Source organism: Notolabrus celidotus, chromosome 17, assembly GCF_009762535.1.
Source record: "Notolabrus celidotus isolate fNotCel1 chromosome 17, fNotCel1.pri, whole genome shotgun sequence".
NCBI lineage: Eukaryota > Metazoa > Chordata > Actinopteri > Labriformes > Labridae > Notolabrus > Notolabrus celidotus.
Genome location: NC_048288.1, coordinates 27,402,047 through 27,415,154, shown reverse-complemented (window position 1 = coordinate 27,415,154; position 13,108 = coordinate 27,402,047).

Here is a 13,108-nt window from a genome sequence, read left to right as displayed (position 1 = left end):
CAAAGTGCTTTTACACTACTCGTCGCATTCACCCATTCATACCCATTCACTCCCTGATTGTAGAGGCTGCTATACAGTGAGGGACCATCAGTAGGCCTATAAACTAATCTCATTCATACACTTTCACACATATCTTTCTTTCTTTTATCCTGTTTCTATCTTGCTTTTATTGACCAATGGTTGATTTTATGTCTATCTTGTTTTTATTGATTTTGTTCTTATTGATTGCTCATTTCTTGTTGTTATTGTTTTTATTCTGGGTTACCTCTTAAGCACTTTGTCACTTTTGTTTGTCATGTATTGTCTTGTAATGTTTGTTGTTTTGATGCTAAAAGGAGGATGACTCACTGCAAACAAAATCTACCTACATGTACGAATAAAGTAACCTTGAACCTTGAGCTCTGAAAAACATAGGCAGCAATTTGGGGTTCAGTGAGCAGGGTTCCCACTCATTTCCAGAGATCATTTTCCAGGACATTTCCAGGACATTTTCATTGATGATCAAGCTGGTATGACCGTCTAAATTTAGTTCCTAATTTAGTTCCTAAATAGTCTAATATGTTCCTCTCAGTGGAAGTCTACATTGAAAGACATGTAGTCTATGGCTAACACAGATTAAGCACAGTAGTGATGTGTCATGATCAAAAGCCGCGGCTCTGAGAGTCGATGCTTTATAGTGAATCAGAAGGCTCACATCAAGAGAGAGCCGGCTCCCAGTTTTTTCCTTTCCCTCCTTAGCTCTCTCAGTGCTCAGACCCAGCTCTGCTCACAGCAGAACTTTGTTTTGATTAGTCAGCATGGCGGCCATGTGGCCAATCATATGTGAGGATATAGGATACAGGTGATGGAGGGGAGGCTGTGTATCCTGGCTTCATCTGCTCCTTCTGAGAGAGTCTTCTTAAAGACCGGGCAAATACTCACTGAGAGGAGAAATCGGATCAGCCCATCCAAGCTGGCTCATCTGATTTTTCTCAATACCAACCTGAGGACATTAATAATGTTTGCTTGAGTTTGGTTCTGGTTCTGTTTGCTTGAGTTTGGTTCTGGTTCGGTTTACCTGAGTTGGTTCTGGTTCTGTTTGCTTGAGTTTGGTTCTGGTTCGGTTCTGGTTCTGTTCTGGTAAGGTTCTGGTTCGGTTCTGTTCTGGTTCTGTTTGCTTGAGTTTGGTTCTGGTTAGGTTTACTTAAGTTGGTTCTGGTTCTGTTTGCTTGAGTTTGGTTCTGGTTCTGTTCTGGTTAAATTCTGGTTCACTTCTGGTTCGGTTCTGGTACGGTTCTGGTTGGGTTCTGATTCGGTTCTGGTTCACGTCTGGTTCGGTTCAGTTCTGGTTCGGTTCCGGTTCGGGTCATGTTCGGTTCTGGTTCAAGTCTGGTTCGGTTCTGGTTCGGGTCTGGTACGGTTCTGATTCGGTTCTGATTCGGTTCTGGTTGGGTTCGGTTCCGGTTCGGTTCTGGTTCAGTTCTGGTTCGGTTCTGGTTTGGTTCGGTTCTGGTTTAGTTCTGGTTCGGGTCTGGTTCGGTTCTGGTACGGTTCTGATTCGGTTCTGGTTCAGTTCTGGTTCAGTTCTGGTTCGGTTCCGGTTCGGGTCTGGTTCGGTTCTGGTTCAAGTCTGGTTCGGTTCTGGTTCGGGTCTGGTACGGTTCTGATTTGGTTCTGGTTGGGTTCGGTTCCGGTTCGGTTCTGGTTCAGTTCTGGTTCGGTTCTGGTTTGGTTCTGGTTCAGTTCTGGTTCGGGTCTGGTACGGTTCTGATTCGGTTCTGGTTCAGTTCTGGGTCGGTTCTGGGTCTGTTCTGGGTCGGTTCTGGTTCAGTTCTATTAGGGTTCTGGTTTGGTTCTGGTTGAGTTTGATTCTGGTTGAGTTTGATTCTGGTTGAGTTTGACTCTGGTTTGGTTCTAGTTGAGTTTGATTCTGGTTCTGTTTGCATGAGTTTGGTTCTAGTTCTGTATGCTTAAGTTTAGATCTGGTTCTAAACCTAACCCTAACCCTAATCCTAACCCTAACCCTAATCCTAACCCTAACCCTAACCCTAACCCTAACCCTAACCCTAATCATAACCCTAACCCTAACCCTAATCCTAACCCTAACCCTAATCACAACCCCAACCCTAACCCTAACCCTAACCCTAACCCCAACCCCAACCCTAACCCTAACCCTAACCCTAATCATAACCCTAACCCTAATCACAACCCCAACCCTAACCCTAACCCTAACCCTAACCCTAATCATAACCCTAACCCTAACCCTAATCCTAACCCTAACCCTAATCACAACCCCAACCCTAACCCTAACCCTAACCCTAACCCTAATCACAACCCCAACCCTAACCCTAACCCTAATCATAACCCTAACCCTAACCCTAACCCCAACCCCAACCCTAACCCTAACCCTAACCCTAATCATAACCCTAACCCTAACCCTAATCCTAACCCTAACCCTAACCCTAATCCTAACCCTAACCCTAACCCTAACCCTAATCATAACCCTAACCCTAACCCTAATCCTAACCCTAACCCTAATCACAACCCCAACCCTAACCCTAACCCTAACCCTAATCATAACCCTAACCCCAACCCCAACCCTAACCCTAACCCTAATCATAACCCTAACCCTAACCCTAATCCTAATCCTAACCCTAACCCTAACCCTAATCCTAACCCTAACCCTAACCCTAATCCTAACCCTAACCCTAACCCTAACCCCAATCCTAACCCTAACCCTAACCCTAACCCCCTAACCCTAACCCTAACCCTAAACCTAATCATAACCCTAACCCTAATCCTAACCCTAATCCTAATCCTAACCCTAACCCTAACCCTAATCCTAACCCTAACCCTAATCCTAACCCTAACCCTAACCCCAACCCTAACCCTAACCCTAACCCTAATCATAACCCTAACCCTAACCCTAACCCTAATCATAACCCTAACCCTAATCCTAACCCTAACCCTAATCCTAACCCTAATCCTAACCCTAACCCTAATCCTAACCCTAACCCTAATCCTAACCCTAATCATAACCCTAACCCTAATCAAAACCCTAACCCTAATCACAATCCTAACCCTAATCCTAAACCTAACCTTGTACACAGTAGTAAATCCTAACCCTAATCCTATCCCTAATCATAACCCTAACCCTAATCAAAACCCTAACCCTAATCCTAAACCTAACCTTAATCCTAACCCTAATCCTAACCATAACCCTAATCCTAACCCTAATCCTAACACTAATCCTAACCCTAATCATAACCCTAACCCTAATCACAATCCTAACCCTAATCCTAAACCTAACCTTAATCCTAACCCTAATCCTAACCCTAACCCTAATCCTAACCCTAACCCTAATCCTAACCCTAACCCTAACCCTAACCCTAACCCTAATCCTAACCCTAACCCTAACCCTAATCCTAATCCTAACCCTAACCCTAACCCTAATCCTAATCCTAAACCTAACCCTAATCCTAACCCTAATCCCAGCCCTAATCCTAACCCTAATCCTAACCCTAATCCTAACCCTAACCCTAATCCTAACCCTAACCCTAATCCTAACCCTAACCCTAACCCTAACCCTAATCCTAACCCTAACCCTAACCCTAATCCTAATCCTAAACCTAACCCTAATCCTAACCCTAATCCCAGCCCTAATCCTAACCCTAATCCTAACCCTAATCCTAACCCTAACCCTAATCCTAACCCTAATCCTAAACCTAACCCTAACCCTAAACCTAACCCTAATCCTAACCCTAACCCTAACCCTAATCATAACCCTAATCCTAACCCTAACCCTAATCCTAACCCTAATCCTAAACCTAACCCTAACCCTAATCCTAACCCTAACCCTAATCCTAACCCTAATCCTAAACCTAACCCTAACCCTAATCCTAACCCTAACCCTAATCATAACCCTAACCCTAATCATAACCCTAGGATCAGGGTGAGAATGATTTTGTAACAGAAGAAATGCACACAATTGGGCATTATAAAGCTTCTCATAAAACACCGTACGTAAAGGATTTTCAACACAAACTATTATTTTTAAAATTAAGGTAAAAAATATATGGCTACAAAAGATCCTAAATTAAGAGCCGTTTGAGAGTCGAAAGAGCCGGCTCTCTGAAAAGAGCCCAACTTCCCATCACTAAAGCACATGCTTACTACCATTTGCACTCTTAGTTTCCCTTGGAACTATTTGTATTGTAAAACGTATCAATGTAAATACTTCAGACCTGTACCATAGTGATAAACAGATAACACTTCAATTTGAATCAAGTAAATATCACTTGTATACTTTAAAACAGAGGGTCATTTCATTCCTTCTGGACTGAACATGACAGCATTTATACTTTTCAAGTAATTGATCTTAAACGCTTTCAGAAAATTAACAGTAACAAGACTCACACATATCCCTTTGAGCCACCAAATGGTATCATAACAATGGTGTATATGCTGTTTTATAATGACACAGCACAATTTTATAATTTATTAGAAATGTATTCAAATTATTTCACGGACCCCCACGCTATGGTTTGCAGAGCCCCAGGGGTCCCAGGATCCCACTTTGAGAACAACTGAGCTAGAGTACGGTAATTGAGCCAAATGTACCATAAAACATAAACAATATACCCCTGTTTTCTGTGAATGCATGATTATGAAGTGAAGGAGAAAAGATGTGAAAAAAGTTGCGCAGTGTGGCTGTCTTTTCCAGCACAGCGTGCGCTCAACTTTCAATGAACGGGGATGTGTTTTGTTAATAGGGTCAGGTCAAACGCAGCCATGTTGGAATCATTTTCCAGGACTATATGTAATTTTCCAGGACATTTGACTTTTTCTCCCATTTTCCAGGTGTTTTCCAGTACTGGAAAACTGGTCAACTGATTTCCAGGTTTTCCAGGACGCATGGGAACCCTGAGTGAGATACGACCGACTCTACCCACTGAGCTACAGCCGCCCAAATATTGACCAGAGTTTTTTTCAGCTCTGTTTTGGTCTCCACCTACACTCAAGAGGGAAAACACATCCAGCTCAAAAGTTGCAAAATGCCTCCGATATGTCTTAAATGGTTGCTTATCTATTTGTGCCATTTGGTAAGAAATGCATACCGCATCAAGTGAGGACATTGAGACATGCTGTATTGGTGACGCCATCGTTCATTAATGCGTATTAAATATGTAATATATATAATATGCAATGAATATATATGTAATGTAATGAATATAATATGTAATGAATATATATGTGATGTATGTGTATGAATTTTATGTGCTTTGGCAACAACATGTCTTTGTTCATGCCAATAAAGCAAATTGAATTGAACTGAATTGAATTGAATTGTCAACATAATTCGTTTTTTGGGGGGTTTTATCAAGAAAATAAACTTTATTTGTATACTGCATTTCATACAGGAGGGCAACACAATGTGCTTTACATTAAAACATTAAAAGCATTGGAAACATCCAGACAAGCATAAAAGAGGAAAATTTTAAAAATGACAAATGTAACAAAACATAGAAAAGAAAAGGAAAATTAGAAATATATTAAGAAGTATATATATTTAAAGTTGCATTTAAAGTGAGTTAAAATAAACTAAGATAGGAATTAAAATAGTAATTAAAGGGGAATAAGAGTTCACACAAATAGCTTTAGTAACTCAAAAACAGAAAGGTTGCAGCTTGAAAAAAAATCAAGATATATGTTACAAACATTCCTCATCTCTGATTGTCTCATGTAGAAATTAATTGCATTTCTACAAAGTTTCTGTGCGTGGTACCAAATTTCTGACATCAGATAACATATATGAAATAACAAGACAGATAAAGAATTTTTAAAAGGCATGCAAACAAACTAAAGAAAGGTGTTGGAACGGCTGAATAAAATGTAATAAATTAACAGGAAGTTAATCATATGAATTTAGTCTGATTAAAGCTCCTGGGGGGAAGTTTTGGGTTCTGTTGATTGTGGCGCCCCCTGTGGACTAAGATAGAAGGTGTTTTATTTTCTGATCTTACACTTTATAGATGTAAGCAATACTTTTTTTTACATAAAATCTCAAGCATTTCCATTTCAATGGTCTCACATGCCACTCACTCACTCAAAGCAGGCTGATTGGCTGTTAATCACCTGGTCTGACACCTACCAGGGATGGCAGGGATGAGAAAAATAATATGTAGAATAATAAATTCTCTCTCTGGTGGTCTAGTTTGATATTGTAGGTCATAAAGAACCACCAGTGATAATGTAAGTCTGTTTTAATGTCGCCTCACGGGAGCTTTAAGAATAAATCCTGCTGCTTTAACATGCATTTGATTTTGAAGACAGAAACTCAGGATCTCTAAGTCCAGTTTCTCCGTCTGTCCTGTTCTGCGAATGTCACCCCTGTCATGTTTGACTAAGGTTAAAGCTTATCTTTGAGTCCAGCAACAAATACCAGTGACCTTCCCTGCTCGCATGAAATGAATGCCAAGATGCATTAATCAGTCCAAGGCATGGACGAAATGTCAATTGCGAGATGCAGAGTGATCAGAGAGCCTGGGATGTTCTTCCCAAAGACGGCTCCCTCTGAAGGAATATCATCTGACAACAGGGCGAGTCCTTGATCAGTGCAGCACCCCACCGGCCTCACCAGGTGATCTCAGCACCTTAAATCTGTCTAATGGCATCCTTACATGCCTGAAAATGCCTGTTTTTGAAGGAATACTATGTGGAATCATCACACACTCACTCTCACACAGACATAGCCAGCAGGTAGGTGAATGGATGGCTGGGTGTTTCAGAGACTGGCGTTGAGAAGTCGGTGGATTGTATTGTCATCAAAGAAGAAGTGGTCTTTAAGTAGCTGCTTGTCTCCTGGCTCCTTGACCTTTCACTCCTGTTTCCTACCTCCTCTAATGGATCATTGAAGTATTCTTACTGATGGTACAGAGCAGAGGAAGGACATGTTGCAGTTGAGCAACCTTAACAATCTAACATTCAGACCTTCTTATTCGGCACATTTTACCATCTTTCAGCGACATGTACGACATGACAGATAAAGACAAAGTTAACTTGGTGGGCATAGAAATCCACCCAAGTTGCAACAGTAGCCTGAAAGTCCAAGAAAATAACTTCAAAAGGCGTTTTTCAACCGGAGGAACTTTACCCTGGAACTACATGCGTTTCGTCCAATGGACCCAGGGTCTAAATTTAGTTCTGGGGTAGATAATCTCCCCCCTAAAAAGCCCCTGCTACTTTTCAAAGGGGGGCAGAACCTGCAATGCTGAACATGTCTGATTGGTAGATTAACCGCAGTGTTTTTGTTCCGCCCGTCGTCCACAATAACATCACACACATCTGTGATTCACTTGATTTCTCTTTCTTTCATTTGTTTTTATTTGTTCTATCTTTTTTGTATGTGTGTGTACTTTTCAAAAGAAGAAGCTGTGATTCTCTTGATTTAGCAGCTTGTAACAGTAGTCTTCTCTCAGCCTCACCGTGAATGCGTCTCTCCTCCCGGTGTTCCAGTTTTAAAAGTGACCCTGTAAACTGGAGACCTTCAGCTGAATGTGTCAGTGTTTGTGGAGTTTACACAGCTGTTGAAACACAGAGGGAGTTCCTGGGAAAGCAAACTAGTTTAGTTTTTATTAAGATTTCAAAATATCCTCATCAGATATTTAATGATCGTTTAAAGATGTTTATGAGGGATGCATCCGGTTTAATGTCGGCAGTTAACAGGTTTGCTGTTTGAACCAATACACCGGCCGATCTCTGCCACGGCTTTATGAGTTCAAAAGGATTTTAAAGCCGTGTTGAAACGTCTTTGCTACTCGCGCTTATCTCCTCTCACGTGTTGATTCAGTGAATCCATCTGTGATGAAATATAGCACCATCTAAAACACAACAAGCTGAGTCTCTTCATGCTAACAGGCCAACTGTTGTGTTGCTCATAATGATACCTGCCTGTCCGTCTGCTTCTATGGTGTCATCTGTGATGAATGGCATTCGTCTTTGTTTTACTGCCCTCTACTGGTCTGGTGGTGTAGTGCATTTACTTTTATTTTCTCCATACATCACTGGCTTGATTGCACAATCTACCCAGGACTTCAGCCCGCAGTCGAAACGCAGACAACAATGGGGGCACAGGGACCTTTTGGTTCCAGGTAAAGTAGTTCTGGGAGCTAAAAGACCCAGGAACTCTTGGTCGAAATGCACCTCAAGCTCAAGAAATAGGACCATCTGAGGAGAGTGAAGCATGACATGTGAGTCCAAAAAGCCTGTAAACCAGACACCCTTGTAAATAAGTAGACATCAATAATTCCAGCATGAACACTTCACAAGCTTTGTAAAGTGTCTCTAATGTGAAAGCGTTATTTAAAAACAGTTCCTCCAAAGAAAGACTTCCAACCAAAGAGACACACTTCATTTCCAGCCCCAGTTTTCTAATTTAGTTTGACTGAGTGATATCGAGCAGGAGTTTTTCAAACTGGTCACTAATGCATCTCAGCTGCAGAGTAGTGAGCCCCTTGAGTTGTTCACTGCTGCCATTAAGCTCTGTGCAAATTACAATCTTTGAATGTAATTTCTTAACCAAGATTGATGTCTAAATCTACCCGGCAGTGGCACCCAAACACTTTCAGATGGAGTCTCGCTTCAGCGTGTCAGACCCCCGGTTTTCCCTTTAAAAAAACACACAAAAAAACAAAGCTTTAACACAGCATCTGGCTACAGAGACAGTTTGGCAGTTTAGGTGAGAGGTGGTAAGTGGTGACTGTAATGAAGATGCATCACGCCTGTTGGAGATTTATCTCCTATCGTATGGCCCAGCAGATGCTAATGTAGTGTACAACCTCCACAGGAGAAGCCCCGCAAATTCTACACTCTGCTGCATGCTCATCACGACTAATACACCGACTGTAGATCCAAACAGCAGGTCTGTTAGCGACCCTTCAAGTCCTTTCCAGGAGTTCACTGTAGACACAGGATTACAACCGAGGGAAACAGAGTGAGTGTGTGTGAGTGTTTGTGTGTTTGCACGCTGTTTTATCTGGCACAGATTCAACAGCAGATGGTTAATTTTTTATAAGTATTACAGCACTTCAATCATCTTGTTTTGCTCAGTGTTTTTCAGAGTAATTCTGCAGGATGCTGCAGGACAGTTTGCAGAGATAGATCAAGTTGTGCTATGGATCAAATCTAATCTTTTTTACCCTCCAATAAGCTTCACCGTGTTTATGTTGTGTTTCACTGAAGAGTGAGCATTGTGTTAAAGCTGGGGTTGGTAGTCAGATTTAGATACACTTTTTGTCATACTGGTTAAAATGATCTTTATGTCCCGATGGTAATCAATACATAATGTGTTCTTAAAAAAGAGCGAAAAAAGCTGCTATCTACAGCCGGAGTAAACCTGGGAAAACACCAACCAATCACCGTTTTTGGGTCCCAAAATTTTAAACCAATCAAATCCCGTCCTGCCGTTCTGCCCACCTCCTGCACGTTCATTTCCCCAGCGTGCACTCCCCGTCCCCTGCCTCTGCTTACACTGACTCTACTGACTGCCCCTCTCGCTAGACCTCGGGCCTGTCCTCTCTGACCCGATGAGGTGCTTTGCTCAGGACTGTAGTCCAGATCAGAGTCTAAAAAGCTTGTCGTTTTGGAGGTGCTCCGAGGAGAGGGGGGGGGGGAGGGTTTAGACAGAGTCCTAAAGACAAGCTACATTCAAATTCATGCTAGTTTTCCAAGACTACCAACTCCAGCTTGAAGTTAAGGAAGTGATGTAGACCGTTTTGCATATTTGTTTCTATTAAAACGTACTGTATGTAATGGTGATTCTGATCGTGCAGATATACACAGTATCTCACAAAAGTGAGTACACCCCTCACATTTCTGTACATATTTAATTATATATTTTCATTGGGCAACACTGAAGAAATGACACTTTGATATAATGTAAAGTAGTCAGAGTACAGCTTGTTTAACAGTGTAAATTTACTGTCCCCTCAAAATAACTCAACATACAGCCATTAATGTCTAAACAACCGGCAACAAAAGTGAGTACACCCCTAAGTGAAAATGTCCAAATTGGGCCCAAAGTGTCAATATTTTGTGTGGCCACCATTATTTTCCAGCACTGCCTTAACCCTCTTGGGCACGGAGTTCACCAGAGCTTCACAGGTTCCCACTGGAATCCTCTTCCACTCCTCTATGATGACATCAGGGAGCTGATGGATGTTAGAGACCTTGCGCTCCTCCACCTTCCATTTGAGGATGCCCCACAGATGCTCAATAGGGTTTAGGTCTGGAGACATGATAGGCCCCTCCATCACCTTTACCCTTAGCTTCTTTAGCAAGGCAGAGTCCATCTTGGAGGTGTGTTTGGGGTCGTTATCATGTTGGAGTACTGCCCTGCTGCCCAGTTTCTGAAGGGAGGGGATCATGCTCTGCTTCAGTATGTCACAGTACATGTTGGCATTCATGGCTCCCTCAATGAACTGTAGCTCCCCAGTGCCGGCAGCACTCATGCAGACCCAGACCATGACACTCCCACCACCATGCTTGACTGTAGGCAAGACACACTTGTCTTTGTACTCCACACCTGGTTGCCACCACACACGCTTGACATCATCTGAGCCAAATAGGTTTATCTTGGTCTCATCAGACCACAAGACATAATTCCAGTAATCCATGTGCTTAGTCTGCTGTCTTTAGCAAACTGTTTACAGACTTTCTTGTGCATCATCTTTAGAAGAAATGTGAGGGGTGTACCGTATATGTAAAACGCACAGGTGGTGTCGGTAATCCCAGGGGCTTTATCACAAAAACTACATGTGACAGAAGTGGGCATATGTGACATTGACGTTCAAAACAAGCTCCGAACCGAGGCAAGTAACAACAAACTACAACACAGAACAGACACAAAGAGTGATGGAGGAGTAAATCATATGTAGCACTCTATATAAACATATAAAAATGACAATTCAAAGTCATTACAGAGAGAATCGATTGCCAGCACTCTGAAGAGGGTGCATCGTGATGGATTTATAGGCTGGTCAATTGTTGGTAATGAAGGGTGAGAATATTAGTATTTCTCCTCTCCTTCCATGCATGTCTTGATTTAATATTTTCGCTAATGCAAAACACCACAGCATTGATATTCAGGGGGAGCTTCCAGAGCTGCAAAACTAACCTACTATTATGTCTGGTATTGCTTCTTTGGTGCTTCAGTGGTTCATTATGTAGACACAGTTACGTGTTTTATTTGAGTTACTCACCTCTGATCTGTTTTTTTTACCCTTCACTTCCTACCTCGCGTTTTCCTGCCCTGCCCTGATTGGTTTCACCTGAGCCTGATTAGCCTCACCTTCCATGTTTATTTAACCTGTGTTTTTCTTTAATGCAAGTTTGTCTTTTGTGAGTTAGCGTGTCAATCATTCCCACAATTTATTCTGCTTGGTTTGGACTGCTTGCATTCCTCCTTGCCTGCCTCACTCACAGTAAGCCCTGTGATGAATGTGTCTGGTTTATAAAAGTATTTTGTACTGCATCAACTCTGGCATAGCAGCCTGCTTTTGGGGTCTTATCCATAGAGTGTATAAAATATGGACGTAGTACCTGTGATGTCACCCATCTGTTTCTGAAGCGCCGTTTTGAGGCCAATCGTCGGCGGGAGCCATATTGCTGCTGTCGAGCAATTGTGACGTAAAGGGGCGGGCTTTGAGCCTCCTAGCCAACAGCTACAGTGTTACCGCCTGTCAATCAAGTCAGCTGTGCCTCTCATTGGAAGACTTGCAATCTCAATATCATCGAAATTGCCGTGTTAGAAAAAAGTTAATCCTCGTACAGTGAGTGACAATCAAGAAATGAGCTATCCAGACTACACTCGTCCTGTAAACATGTTTATTTCTGCTGTAAAGATTGTCTTATTTGAATTGGTGTGTATGTGGTTTCCAGTACTTCTGGAGCCAACCTCAAGTGGATCCTCCATGAACTGCAGTTTTTAGCACTTCCTCATTGGAATCATATTTTTCCAAAGCTTGATCCGGAAGGCAACTGGACTGTTAGATATTCTTGAAGAAATTTCACCTCTCCTCCGAAAGGCTTCTTCAGTTCTGACCAGACTGGGGAAGAGCTCGAAGATATCAGCCACTAACAGTCGTGGGTGTGTCCAGGAGTCACAAAGGGTCCTAAGTGGGGTCGTTAGTCTAGTTCCTGACAGTCATTAGGGTGATGGGTCAGCTGTGAGTCGTTAGAGTCACATGGTCTCTGGTGTGAGTATGGTCTTACTTAGAATAGAATAGAATAGAATAGAATAGAATAGAATAGAATAGAATAGAATAGAATGCCTTTATTGTCATTGTGTGATTTGCATACAATGAAATTAGGAGTGCAGCTCCGTTGGTGCATGCATACATAAATACATAAAACAACAATAGCAGCAAGAGCAACAGTGTTCTGATAATAAAACCTTTTTTAAAAAAGAAATGACTGTAAAAATAAATAGTATCAAGTTATATTTACAGTGAGTATTGCACATCGGGTGGGGAGGGGGGGGAGAATATTGCACATTGATTTTATTGCACGGAAGGAAGAGTGTAGTCAGTGTGTTTTATGGTGAGTGTTCAGAGCGTTGATGGCTCTAGGGAAAAAGCTTTCTCTGAGTCTATTGGTCCTGGATCTGTCAGACCTGTAGCGCCATCCTGAGGGCAACAGGTTGATTATATGGTGACCGGGGTGGGACAAGTCTTTAACAATGTTTGTAGCCCTGGTACTTGTTTTGACAGAGAATTCAAAACAGCATTGTATGTAGGAGAAAGAGACTCATATTTTTAGACCGGAGGTTGCCGCTTGGTTTTGAAGCAAAATAATGGTGGTCGCCGTATTGGATATGCTGATCCAATCTAACGTTTGGTCAACCTAGACACGGGTAGGGTGGTAAAGAGGATACAGGCGATTTGCCCACTGGCACTAAGCTACGATTCACCCACCTGTCAGTCAAACCAGTAACAACTTTAATTATGTCAATATTTGTATAACCCTTGTTTGGGCTTGGTATGAATAGATTGGTTATGGAATTAGTTATTACTGGGGCTATTTTGAAACTGGAGGTTGCCTCTTGGTCCTTCCCATAGACTGTATATTAAAA